This window comes from Dipodomys ordii, unplaced genomic scaffold (assembly GCF_000151885.1).
Source record: "Dipodomys ordii isolate 6190 unplaced genomic scaffold, Dord_2.0 Scaffold90, whole genome shotgun sequence".
NCBI lineage: Eukaryota > Metazoa > Chordata > Mammalia > Rodentia > Heteromyidae > Dipodomys > Dipodomys ordii.
This window is the reverse complement of record NW_012267306.1, coordinates 11,461,794-11,475,165: the sequence shown is the minus strand read 5'-3', so window position 1 is coordinate 11,475,165 and position 13,372 is coordinate 11,461,794.

The window sequence follows — 13,372 nt, the reverse complement described above, 5'->3', positions numbered from 1 at the left end:
AAAGCTCATTTCCAATACACACTCCCTAGTTATGTCAATTAGATACTAATTCTCATAAAAATTAAAGTACATATGTTATTGACAGTAATGTGAGTTAAAGCTGAAAGAAAAATCGAATACAGATGTTTCTATAATAGACTACATGAGAGCCAAGGTCCATGAAAAGGCAGAAATAAGAATAAAATAAAAATAAGTAAATACTTGTAAATGAGAAAATATGTGTGGAGTAGAGGATGATATAGTTAATACCTACCCTGAACAAAGAGGCCTGACTACAAAGCACACGAATGGACATCTGTGGCTTTCCTCCACAGGTCTCGCCTCTTCCAGTGGAATGGTGTCACAATGCTACCACCAGATAGAGGTTCTATCAAACTTCCATATAAGAGCAGTAAATCCATTACATGAGATAGGGGGATCTCTTCTTCATACAGCCATTAAATACAATTACAATTACAAGAGGAAAAATAAGATACAATATGGACTCTAAAAACCAGCAGTGTCTCAAGAATTTCCAACTAAGAAGGAAAAAGCCTAGGCAAGGATTATTTTGAAACCACATAAAATATACCATTTACTAAATGTGGATCCCAGGAGCCTTTAAGGCATATTTGCATAACAAACATTTAGTTTACATTTTCATTTAAAGTGAGAGAGAGATTATGCAAATATTAAAGTGCACTTTAGAATTCATGAAACGGGAGGCCCTCTGTGACTGTGAATTCCCAAGGGGACAGTGCTAAGCATGATATAGGACTGGCAGCCCAATCAAAATTATGTATGTTGCTGTTGTTACCTGTGAGGTGCGCTGTGTGGGCAATTTAAGGGCTGTTAGAAGACAAGACTTGGCTGTCACACAAATTAATTAAGGAGAAGTGTTGGGAGGTATTGAGAAGCACATTATAATTAGAAGGTTTCTTGTGTTTAGATAACACGGCCAATAAATATCAAAGGTTGAAAGGCTAAAAATGAGTTCCTTAGACTAGCTACGGGGAATTAATTTCACAAAACATTGGGAAAGAAGAAAAAATAGATATGCTAAAGGAGAAAATTGTTAAGGAAGTTGAATGTACATGCTAAGATAAAGATCAGAGCTAGCAAACAGGTTCTATTTTATATAACAATAATAGTATATGGATAGTGACTGCCTGTGGTCTGTGTAATAGAGAACAAATTCAGCATCAAGTCTGGAATGAGAAACATTCTACCATTATTTGAGATCTGCCTCTTAAATGCTCCTTCTGGACAAAAAGAGTCACAGTTAAGAGTCAGTGTGGAAGAGTAGCAGCTTAGCAGTCCAAATACCTGACCTATTCCTTATATGGTGTTTGGGGAGAATTATCCAGTGTCCTTTAGCTTCAATGTCTTTCTTGAAGGAATCATAGTGCCTACTTCATTCTGCACTAGTTGTTGTGCTAAAAAAAAAAAGGCCTAACAAGGGCTCATCTGAAACTGTCTCTTTCTCTCTTCTCTTCCTTTGTGTTTACCAACTCTCTTTAATTCTTCTTGCTAAAGAGAAGCTCTTCCATAGGAGCTAAAAATACCTAGTGATGTCTTCCACAGAGAAGACAAAAGAAGACATATCCATTAAGTGGAGAACACCTGCCCAGCACATGAGTTTCCTGCTCACTTTCTCATTGTTCCACTTTTCTTCTTTAAAAGTTCCTTAAACCTTGAAACTCTCTGAAGTAGATATTTCAGATAGATCATCTTCTCTTCCTTTTTGAGGACTAGCTTTGAATAAATCTCTTTTTTTTCTCATCAACATCTGTCATATAATAGTGAGTAGTTTGAACCTTATATTCTGGTAACAGAAGCAGGTATCCAAGTTGGTCAAGGTGGTATACCCTTGTCATCTTAGCTACTGAAAAGATGGAGATAGGAGGATGTGACTTCTCAACCAGTAAAAAGCTGGGTACAATGGCATATGCCTGACATCACAACAAGACAGGAAGCATAAACAGGAGACTCAAAGTCCAGGTTTCCCAGGTATAAACTTGACTGTATCTAAAAAAAAACCAGAGTATGAAGGGTATGGCTAAAGTAGTAGAGTGCCTTTCTAACAAGTTCTGAGTTCAATCCCTGTGTCACTAAGAAAAAATCAGCTGTCCAAGAAAAGTTAAGCCCTTTCTTGCTTGCTTCTTTTTCACAAGCTTCATTTTAACTATCATAGCATTAGGCCAGAAATCTGATACTACACTCAGGATTGACTTTTACTGTCTCACTCCATATTATTGACCCATGATTAGTTGCAGTGGCACAGCTTCTATACCAAGTCCATGATCAGATCCAATCGCATAGCTTATTCTTCAGTCCCACAATTGTGTGTATGTACTACCTATACATAGTGCCAGAGTTGATAGTAAGTTTCCTACCTAATACTCTCCATCCAGAGGTCACTTCTGTCATTGGATCATGAGAAGCATACAGACAAATATCATAGAGACACAAGAGATCTGACTTTCAAAATATAATTTATGATAATATATAACAATATATGAAAACTTTAAAAACCTGAAAAAGGAAATTAAAGTAGGAATAAGGAAGTGGAAAAACCTCCCATGCTCCTGGAGTGGGAGGATTAACATTGTGAAAATAGCAATACTGCCAAAGGCTATTCAATGAGATAACCATCAATATCCCAACTTCATTCTTCAATGAAATAGAAGAAGCAATCCAAAAATTCACGTGGAACAATAAAAGACCCTGAATAGCAAAAACAATCCTTAACAGAAAGAAAAGTGCTGGAGGAGTAGCAATACCAAATTTCAAACTCTATTACAAAACTATAGTAATCAAAACAGCTTGGTACTGGCACAAGAATAGACCTGAGGACCAATGGAATAGAACTGAAGACCCAGAAATGAACCCACAGACCTATAGCCACCTAATCTTTGACAAGGGAACTAAAAAATTAGAATGGAAGAAAGCTTTAGTAAATGGTGCTGGCACAATTGGTTCAACATCTGTGGAAAACTAAAGCTAGATTCTTATATATCACCCTGTACTAGAATCAACTCCAAATAGATCAAAGACCTCAGAGTCAAAGCAGACACCCTGAAAACATTACAGGAAGGAATAGGAGAATCTCTAGGACTCCTTGATGCAGGGCAAAATTTTCTTAATAAAGACCCAGAAACACAACAAATCAAAGCAAGGTTGGACAAACGGGATTGCATGAAGCTGCAGAGCTTCTGCATGGCCAAGGACATAGCTAGCAAGATCAATAGAAAACCTATGGACTGGGAGATCTTCACTAGCCATACAATGGATAAGGGTCTCATATCTAAAATATTCTTAGAACTAAAAAAATTGAATCCCCAACAACAAATCCTCAGAGAAACAACTGTTCGATTGATAAGTGGGCTAAAGACTTAAAGAGACATTTCTCTGAAGAAGAAATAAGAATGACCAATAGATACATGAAGAAATGCTCAACTTCTCTAGCCAGAAAAGAAATGCCAATCAAAACAACATTGAGATTCTACCTCACCCCAGTTAGAATGGCTATAATCAAGAAATCTAATAACAATAGATGCTGGAGGGGATGTGGACAGAAGTGAACCCTACTGCATTGTTGGTGGGAGTGTAAACTTGTTCAACCACTTTGGAAAGCAGTTTGGAGGTTCCTTAAAAGACTCCACATAGAGGAAGGGGAAAAATGGTTTAAATAGGGATATAGGTGGACCCATTGCAACAATGAGATCCACAAGTCCTTAGGTTGAAAAACGAACTTTACAACTTTGACCGGGGGGTGGGAGGGTGGGGGAGGTGGGGGGGCTGGAGGGGGAGAAATGGAAAGGGGAAACAAAGGAGGAGGCAACAATGCTTGATAAGAAATGTACTCATTACCTTGCCCATGTAATTGTAACCATTCTGTACAGTATTTTCACAATTAAAAAAAAAGAGACTCCACATAGAGCTCTCCTATGACCCAGCAATCCTACTATTGGGCATTTACCCAAATGATCACAAACAATACTAAAGCTACCAGCACAACTATGTTTATTGCAGCATTATTCACCATAGCTAAGTTATGGAACCAACCCAGATGCTGCTCCTCGGTAGATGAATGGATCATGAAAATGTGATATATATGTATATATACGTATATATATATGTCTATATATATACGTATATATACATATGTATGTGTATATATACGTATATATACACATATATATATGTGTGTATATCCATATATATGTATATCCAGATATATACATTTATGGATATCCATATATATACATATATATGGATATATATATATATATATATATATATATATATATATATATATACACAATGGAATTCTATGCCTCTATCAGAAAGAATGACATTGCCCCATTTGCTAAGAAATGGAAAGACTTGCAAAAATTATATTAAGTGAAGTAAACCAGGCCCAAAGAAACATGTTCCATGATTTCCCTTATTTACCATAACTAGTATATGTCTAGGACAAGCAGAAAAGGTCAAAAGCTATGTGCATATGACCATATAAGATGATGCTAAGCGAAATGAACCCCAAGATGGGGACACAAGATGTTTTATCTTTCTTGCTGTTGTTTTTAATGTACCTATAATGTCCTATGTGATTTTTTTTGTTTCTTTTGTGTGTTCATCCCCCATGGTATAACCTGTTTTCACTGTTTATGATTCTGGTGTCCTGAATCTTGTATATACATTTTCCTAATTTGGGGAAGGGAAGGGAAATAACAAAATGCTGAAATAAGGATACAGGTTGACCCACTGTAGCAATGAGATGTATTAGACACTATGTTGAAAATGGTCTTTACAACTTTGGTGGGGGTGCTGGGTTGGGGAGGTGGGCAGGGAAGAGATGATAGGAGAAAACAATGGAGGAGGTAACAATGCTGGACAGGAAATGTACGCATTACCTTACTCATGGAACTGTAACCCCTGTATACAGTATAAAATATATACAGTATACAATATATATATATATATATATATGTAACAATAGAAAAGAGGTACAATGTATGTGCAGAGTTCACCACCATGCCAGCACAGCCCCAGGTCCTGCTGCCAGGCTTGCTTCCCTGCTGTGTTCTGACAAGAGTTGGATACAGAATCATTGAAGAAACAGCTAATTTGGTTTGGGGTAGGCTAATACCTATCTTATGAAGTGGAATCTATTGTTCAACTCTATTCACAGACCCCTAGATGAAAGAAAAAATATACTGAAGGTCAATTAGTACTACAAGTGTTTTCTGTGTTTGTTTTCCATGGCCTAATGCTTATGTATGCTTCCCTTTAGGCTGCTTGATAAATTCCAAGTGAAAGGCTCAGGCTAGATCAATCTTCCCACCTTGACTGTGAAAGTTTGGAAGTAATTTGCAAAGAATGTAGTACATTGTACTGAGAAAACTCATTTTACCGTGGCTTCCTCTGGTGCTTTTAGGTGGGGCTGACCTGAAGCTCTAGCAATATTTACCCCTGTGCCTCAACCTGCTCCTCACAGTGCTCCCAACAAGTGTGCTTGACTTGTTTTTGACTCTGGTGCCAGTTTTTCCGTATTATCACCAACCAAATTAAAACTGAACAGAAGCCATAGGAAAAAAAATGTCACTGCATGAAAATATGCTGTCATATCAAATGACATAGTTTTCTTCCAGTTCAGAAAAATAGGTGGCTGTCTTTTAACAATAAGTAAATTATATATAAATAACTCTAGTATTTGTTATCAGGTTTTCCAAATTGAACCAAAGATTTTCCTCCCAGGGACAAAAATATTCCATCTTTGGAGTCCAGCTTGTTAAGTGCCTTCAACAACTTCAGAGAGTGTGGAGAGGCTGGGTACTGATGGCTCACCCCCTGGAATCCTAGCTACTGAGAAGGCTGAGATCTGAGGATTACACAAGCCAGCCCAGACAGGAAAGTTCATAAGACTCTTATTTCCCATTAAATAGGAAATAGCCAGAAGTGGAGCCGTGGTTCAAGTAGGTAGAGTGTCCGTTTTAAGTGGAAAAAGCTAAGGGACAACGTTGAGGCCTTGACTTCAAGCCCCAGTACTGGCACATGAAAAATCAAAGTGTGAAGTGCATCCTACAAAGGAGACAGAACTATTGCTTTGTGTATTCAGTCATTTAAGTAGAAAATAAGCAAGGTATTTTATTTACTCTGTCATTCTTTTTTTTCTATTTTTTTTATTGTGAGAATACAGTACAGAGGAGTTACAATTACATGGGCAAGATAACGAGTACATTTCTTATCAAGCATTATAATTTGCTACTGAATCTAAACAATGAATTTCCTTTAGGATTATTGAACATATCAATATTAAACTCTTCTACTCTAATCCATCTAAAATGTCAACAGAAACCAAACCTTCACCCATCAAACAAACACATTTATAAACAACTTGGATCTATTTTTTTAAAAGAGCAAAATTGAAATAATTACTAGTATTAAAACCTGTAGTAAGCCCTATTTGTATGTCATAGAGATGAGTAATTTCTGCATTTTTGATCTAATTTACAATCTTAAATTGATTTCTAATGCCTCCTATATATGCATCAAAGCAATAGTATTAAGCATGCCTCATGCATTTACCTTCAACAGTGCTTAGTTAGACAAATTTAATAAGAAATTAACTGTTGTTTGAGCCAGCAACATCAGTATGAATGTCATAGATAGAATATAGGGATATATCTATCTAGAATGGTCTCCTTATACTGCAAAGAACTTTCGCGTCTACTCCATCTCACTAAAAGAAGACAAGTCCTTAAGATTTCATGGTAAAATTCTGTTCATAATGATTACTTTAATGTAATTATGCAGAACATGGTATTCAATTTTAAATTAAGGTTCTTTTACTAAGGAAAAACAAAACAAAATGAGATCACATAATATTTAAAGGTCTCAGTTTTCAAAGCAAAAATCTGAGGTCTAGGCTCAACAGTATGCATAGGTTAGAGACTTTGTTTTATCTCAACACTTAACTGAATTTCAAAGTGCTGAGCATATTTACCTTTCTATCAGACGTGTTTGGTTTAATTAGCCATATCATAATTTTAAGTCCAATCATTGTTAATGTATATGTTCAACATCTAAGACTTACATATATTAATGGGGGAAATTGGTTCCCCATTAATCCATTACTCTCTAAACTGTGTTTTCTAGCACTTCAATTTCAGAATAGTGCATAGTTATCAGGCCAGGAACTGTATCTCCAAGACTTCGTGGATGGCTTTTTTACTAAGTTCTAGATATAGAATATAAGCAAACGTGATGGGTTCAAATCCATTTCAACTGAACCTGGGGGAGAAGACTGGGGACTTGAAGTTCATGCGATCAAGAGTAATACTTTAATTTTTGATGCAACCACAAAACAGATCAAAACTGCTCCCTAAACACACTGCAACAGAGCTGCTTATGTATATCAGATCATCTTTTTTTTTTTTTTTGTCGGTTGTGGGGCCTGAACTCTGGGCCTGGGCACTGTCCCTCAGCTCTTCAGCTCAAAGCTAGTGCTCTACCACTTGAGCCACAGCGCTACTTCCGGCATTTTCTGCTTATGTGGTGCTGAGGAATTGAACCTAGGGCCTGATGCATGCAAGGCAAGCACTCTACCACTGAGCCACCTTCCCAGCACCCATCTTTTTATTTTTAACTTTGGTGGAAAAATAATTATTAGCCATATCTAGGCACCACTGTTTTTAGTGCAACACTTCTCTGATTAGAGTTCTGTATGCTTTTAATATCCTAGCAGAACATATATAATAGTTACTATGCAGTACGTATTTGTTTATAATAAGCTATATCAGAAGCTCCCCCAGGCAACAAGAATATCTAACTCACTTTGGTTTCTCTAATGTTTAACACAATGCCTGACATATGAAGGTATCCAAAAGGAATATTGAATGAATGAATCTGGTTTTCCTTGCTGACTCAAAAATAAACAAGAAGAATCAAGTTTGAGTTTAATATTAATTTTATTATAGCATGGCTTAATTGAATGTGTTCCCATATATAGTACCAGAATCTAAGTTTTTCTAACTTTTTTTTAATAAGCCTGGGAAAATATGACTCTTCCAGCGCAATCACAATACTGGATCATTTGTTCATTTAGACATTTTTATAGTATATCCGATTAGGCACTTTTCCAGGCAGATTATAGGCTGTTGTTTTTACTTTCTTCCTAAAACAAACTCCCCTACAGATATTCTCAGTTACTTGGTCTGAGTATCAACTGTGCAACACTGCCTTTTAAATATGATTTTTAATATGTGATTTCTGGTAGGTAGACTATTAAGTAGTTGTTGTAAAAGAAAGGGAAATCACAGAAACTGGATATCAAACATTAAGAAATAGTGTTAGAAAATTCTGTTTATTTAAAAAAAAACTCCAAACAGAAAATTAATAAATCAAGTGCTTGGAAAGAAAGAGAAGGTTCATGAGGGAAACCATTTTTGAATGTAATTATCAGAGTGTGATTATATGGACACAGAGTGAAGAAAATGAGAGAAGTCTGAAAGAGCTGTGAAGTCTGTGCGCAACAAGAGGATCACATCTAATCCTTCACGGCATGCAGAGGCAGAATGCTTTGTAAAACTATGTAATTAAGTGAAGCCTTTAGCAGCTGCCCTGTGGAGTCTCTGGAGAGGATGTTGGCTAAAGGCTAGGTTCTGTCATTGTCACTGTTCTGGTTGAATGGACTTTAATTTGACCCCTAAATAACATTCACACGTAAGAAAAAGAATGAATTTAACACAGACTCTTCTACTTGAGTACAAAAGAAATACACACATCAAAAAGGATAGGAGACATGCTATATATAGAAAGGGTCGCTCATTGTATTTAAAAATCTTAAGGGCACCATGAATTTGTTTTGAAGAATTAAACCCTTAAGACCTAGTCGAAGAAACAGATGCCCAAGTATCAGGACAATGAGCTTCAAGAACCTAATGTCTTCAATTCCATGAACCACAAACAGATGACCACGAATTTATGTGTCTCCTGTGATTAGTTGTGACCAAAGGTAATTATGGTCAGAATTTTACATATTGAAAAGGAGATTTGGTGCTGAATTTGGTCCCTTTTGGTTCTTTTCTAACTCTTGTACTTTGGGAGAATATATGTCATGTTTTTCCCACAATAGCCTACTTATCTAGAAGTGACTTAATTTTTAATTTTCAGTGTTCCAGTTCGGAGAATAAATTATATGGTCAAGCCTTTGAAGACTCTCTTGTTTTCACTTCCTGAATAGCTGTTGAAGCTATCCATTATCTTTGCTCCATTCTCTCCAAATCCACCTTCATTTTCCATGACCACAGCTGTACAGATTCTTATATAGTCTTCTAGCCTTCCTCCTCTCCAGTTTACTTTGTTCAATATTGTAGAGGGGGGTGTGTTTATAAACAAAACTACAATTCTCTTCTCCTACAATCTCCTTTGTGTTTAGTCATACAAGGATCTGCCTGAGCTGGACCCTACCATCTACCTCAAACCACAAAGCAATATTCTCTCCTTTCGTTTTCTAATTCCTCAGTGAAACCAGATTTCTTCTAGTTCTCTTAGCCGTCTTAGATTTTACATTCATTTTATTTTTCTTTCACAGACATACTCTTACGAATTTTCTTATTCTGATCTTATCCCCAGTCATCGTTTAAGGTCACTCTTCAGGGATATTTACGTTGACTATAACAGACCAGGCAATGTCTATTTCTGCAATCATAATACTAATTCTCCATAAATCCAAGACAGAGGGTTCTATACATATACTTGTCTAGACCTCACTAGGTTAGTAGTTTCAGAAAAACAGGAAACATGTTTTATCTTATTTATTATTATCTATCTACCACATTAGCTTATGCTGAATGTTCAACAGCTTTTTGTTGAAATAATAACCAAAAGAAGTAAATACTTAGGCAGCAAATAATCATAAAGAACCTACTTACTCCTTATCTTTAAATATTATCATTAAATACATACTGCCAATTTTTAAAAAATAATCTATACTATTGTCTGTTATTTTCTCCTTCTTAACTGTGCACACTGTGAAATATCTTTAGTCCAATAGTCAAATTTAAGTGAAAGTTGCATTATTTTGGCACATTTACATTATTATGTATTTATCACATTTATGTTAATCTTATGAAATCAACATTTCTATTCAAAAGTTGTTCTTTTATTTTTCTGCTTCCTATTCGTATTGCATAAATGAGGGTAAATGTAAAAAAAAATTCAAGTAATTAAACAAGCGTTGGTGTATAAAGACATTCCCTTTGTTCAGAATGTTGTCTAAAATGAATCACCAAGACACATGAGCTAGAGATACCTGTCACCGTAGGCATGAATAAGAGTGTGTGAGAAAATCAGTGTGACGACATTTGTTCTTACATTATATACTTTCTGATGTTTTCAAAAGTCAGTCATAAAATCTAAGGACTATTTGTAATATTAGCATCTATATCTGTTAGTGAATTCAGACAAAATATAGAGAAAACTCAATTTACTGTGTATTAATCAATACAGATGTTTTCTATCTCATACAACAAGAGCCTGGAAGGTTTGATATACTGTTCAAGTATGAACTCAAGAACTCAAACCTTCTGTCTTTCCATTCTTTTACTTTCAATTTTTTTCTTATAGTCTTTTTTTTCTCCCCTGCAACCACAGCAACAGAAGGAATGATGTGGCAGGAGAATTATGACATTTTTTTCTGGATCATTTCTCTCTCTTTTCATTTTTATTTTTTTTGGGGGGGATTGTTTGTTTGAACTTAGAGCTTTTTATTTCCACTTGGCTTTTTCTGCTCACAGCTGGTACTCTACCACTTGAGCTACACCTCTACTTTTGGCTACTTTACTTGGAGAGAAAAGTGTTTTTGTCAGCCAAGATTAGCTCCAAACCCAAACCCCTCTCCCTTTTTTGCAGGAAAAGAACCTCAATCAGACACAACTCAGAAGACTTTTCATTATGTCTTCTGTCTTCTGGAATGGAACTGGATCACATGTCATTACCGATGCTTAATAAGAGAAAGAAAATGAAATCACCATGCTAGCTCAAAGTTATAGTGACATTTTTGTCATGGCATGAGGGGGATTTTACCTTCCATGAGAACAAAGAATTAGCTTTGAGCTGGAGTCAACTCTTGAGTAGGCAACACTAACTACCATAGAAACCTACAAGTCATAATTATATCAGATTCCTCTGAATTAGAAAAGCAAAATAACAATAGTGAGTATAATTATACCATTAACTTTTGCTTCTGTGCATTCTAACATAAAGGAGGTTCAGAGAAAAAGACAACTATTTCTAATAGGGAAGGGAATGTATTAAAATTAAACTGTATAAATTATTGGAAGCTCAATTCTATTGTTGAAAATATAATTCCTGGTCAGATTTTTAAAGTCAAGTACTTTAAGAAGACTAAGCCCAACTAAATAAGAACCATGAAATGGGAACTTAAAGAGTGTACGGTGGGGCTAAGGGAAGAGTGGTAAAAGAATGAAGGGGGAAGGAGAGAGAATTTATTGTATATACCACAGAATTGAAAAATGTAAGAAATGGAGTGGGTTGAAGGCAGCAGCGGTGAGGGGAGATGTTGAAGTGATACTGAGATCAAGAGGCTTTGTACACATAAACTGTTAAATGTTAAGAAATTCAATATATAAACTAAAAATAAGTAAGGGAATGTTTTGGTTGGGAGGGGTGGGTGAGAATGTTGAAAGGGGTGACAACGATCAAAGTGCACTGTATTCACAAACTGCTTAGGTGAATGGCAACTCCTTTGTACAACTACTTAAAGATAATAAAAATTTGAATGAACAGTAAAGAAAAAAGTCTTGTTTCAGAGCTATTCCCATCAGTATTACTCCATGCGAATTGGTTTTAGTTAATTTTATACATTTTATAATCACATAATACTTAATGAGTGGATAAAAGTGAAAATTTCATAGTCAAACTCTTGAAGTGACAACTGTAGTTCCATCCTTAACTTCATGATGCATCAAAGCCATGGGAAAACACTTCTCTCGATCTCATCAGTCATTCTGTTGTGGCCTAGAGACATGGCAGCTCTGAATTGAGGAACCATGAGAGCACATGGATAGGGTTCTCAGGGCTAAATTTAGAGGATCTACTGAAGATTCCTTTCAATAGCTGTAACTCAGCAGATGCCAAATTAGCCATAAGTTGGCTATTTTCGAATTCTATCAATTGTCTCACAAGGCTTTTAGACATGATTTTCCTTCCAAACCTGGAGTGACAGTGACAGCGCTTCTCAGGACTCCTTTGAGATGTCATTATCAACAATGACACATTGAAGATTTACATTCAAAACTCAGAGATGAATTACCACAGAGGACGCAGTGGATCTAGTGCAATAAATAGGCAGATATTGATAAATGATGTTACCATACACATGTTTTCTTTTGTAAGAGAAAATAATAATTTCCTTCTCCTGTTATAGGACTTTTAAATTGATGTTTCTTTTAGAAAGATAGTGAAAATGCAATTCTTTCTGATCTCCCACAACAATGAATAGTTACTGACATAATATAGATGTCTATAAGTTGTCATTGTTTTCTTTTTTTGTTCTTCTTTTATTTTTCTTTTCAGATATACTACTGTGGTGGACATTTGTTATGAGGCAATGTCAGGCACTAATTATCTCTGGGGGAAATTATTTCTTTCCTATTTAGTGATATTTTATTGGAAAGGTAATTACTTATTACTACATTTCACTCCCAATGTGAAAAGTGGAAAGTTCTTAGAGTCTTTATTTTTCCTAAAATGCAGTCACCTGGGATATATATAAGATAGGCAATAAGTCCTTTATCCTGGGACTGTGACCTCTGAGTGATAAATGTATGAAATGACAACTGAATAGAATTCATTTTCTATAGCAACTGAGGTGATTCATTCCCAATAAAGGACACTTTTCCACTTATAGATCTTGATCATTTCCTATCATTAAATATCAGTAAATACTAAGTAAACTTATGAAAGGAAAGATTTTTTTTCTTTTTCTTTTGCTTGAACTCTGAGCCTAGGCGCTGTCCCTGAGCTCTTCAGCTCAAGGCTAGTGCTCTACCACTTGAGCCACAGCACCACTTCCAGGTTTCTGCGTGATTTATTTGAGATAAGAGTCTCATGGACTTTCCTGCCCTGGCTGGCTTTGAACCATGATCCTCAGATCTCAGCCTCCTGAGTAGCTAGGATTATAGGCATGAGCCACCAGTGCCCGGCCTTAGAAAATAAGAAGTTTTAATCGTTACTTAACATACTTTTGCATAGTTGTACTATAATATGGTTACTTAACATACTTTTGCATAGTTGTACTATAATGTATCAGAGTCTCATTAGTGCTGGACTAGTTTCCTTACCTTCTGATTGGTACTTATGT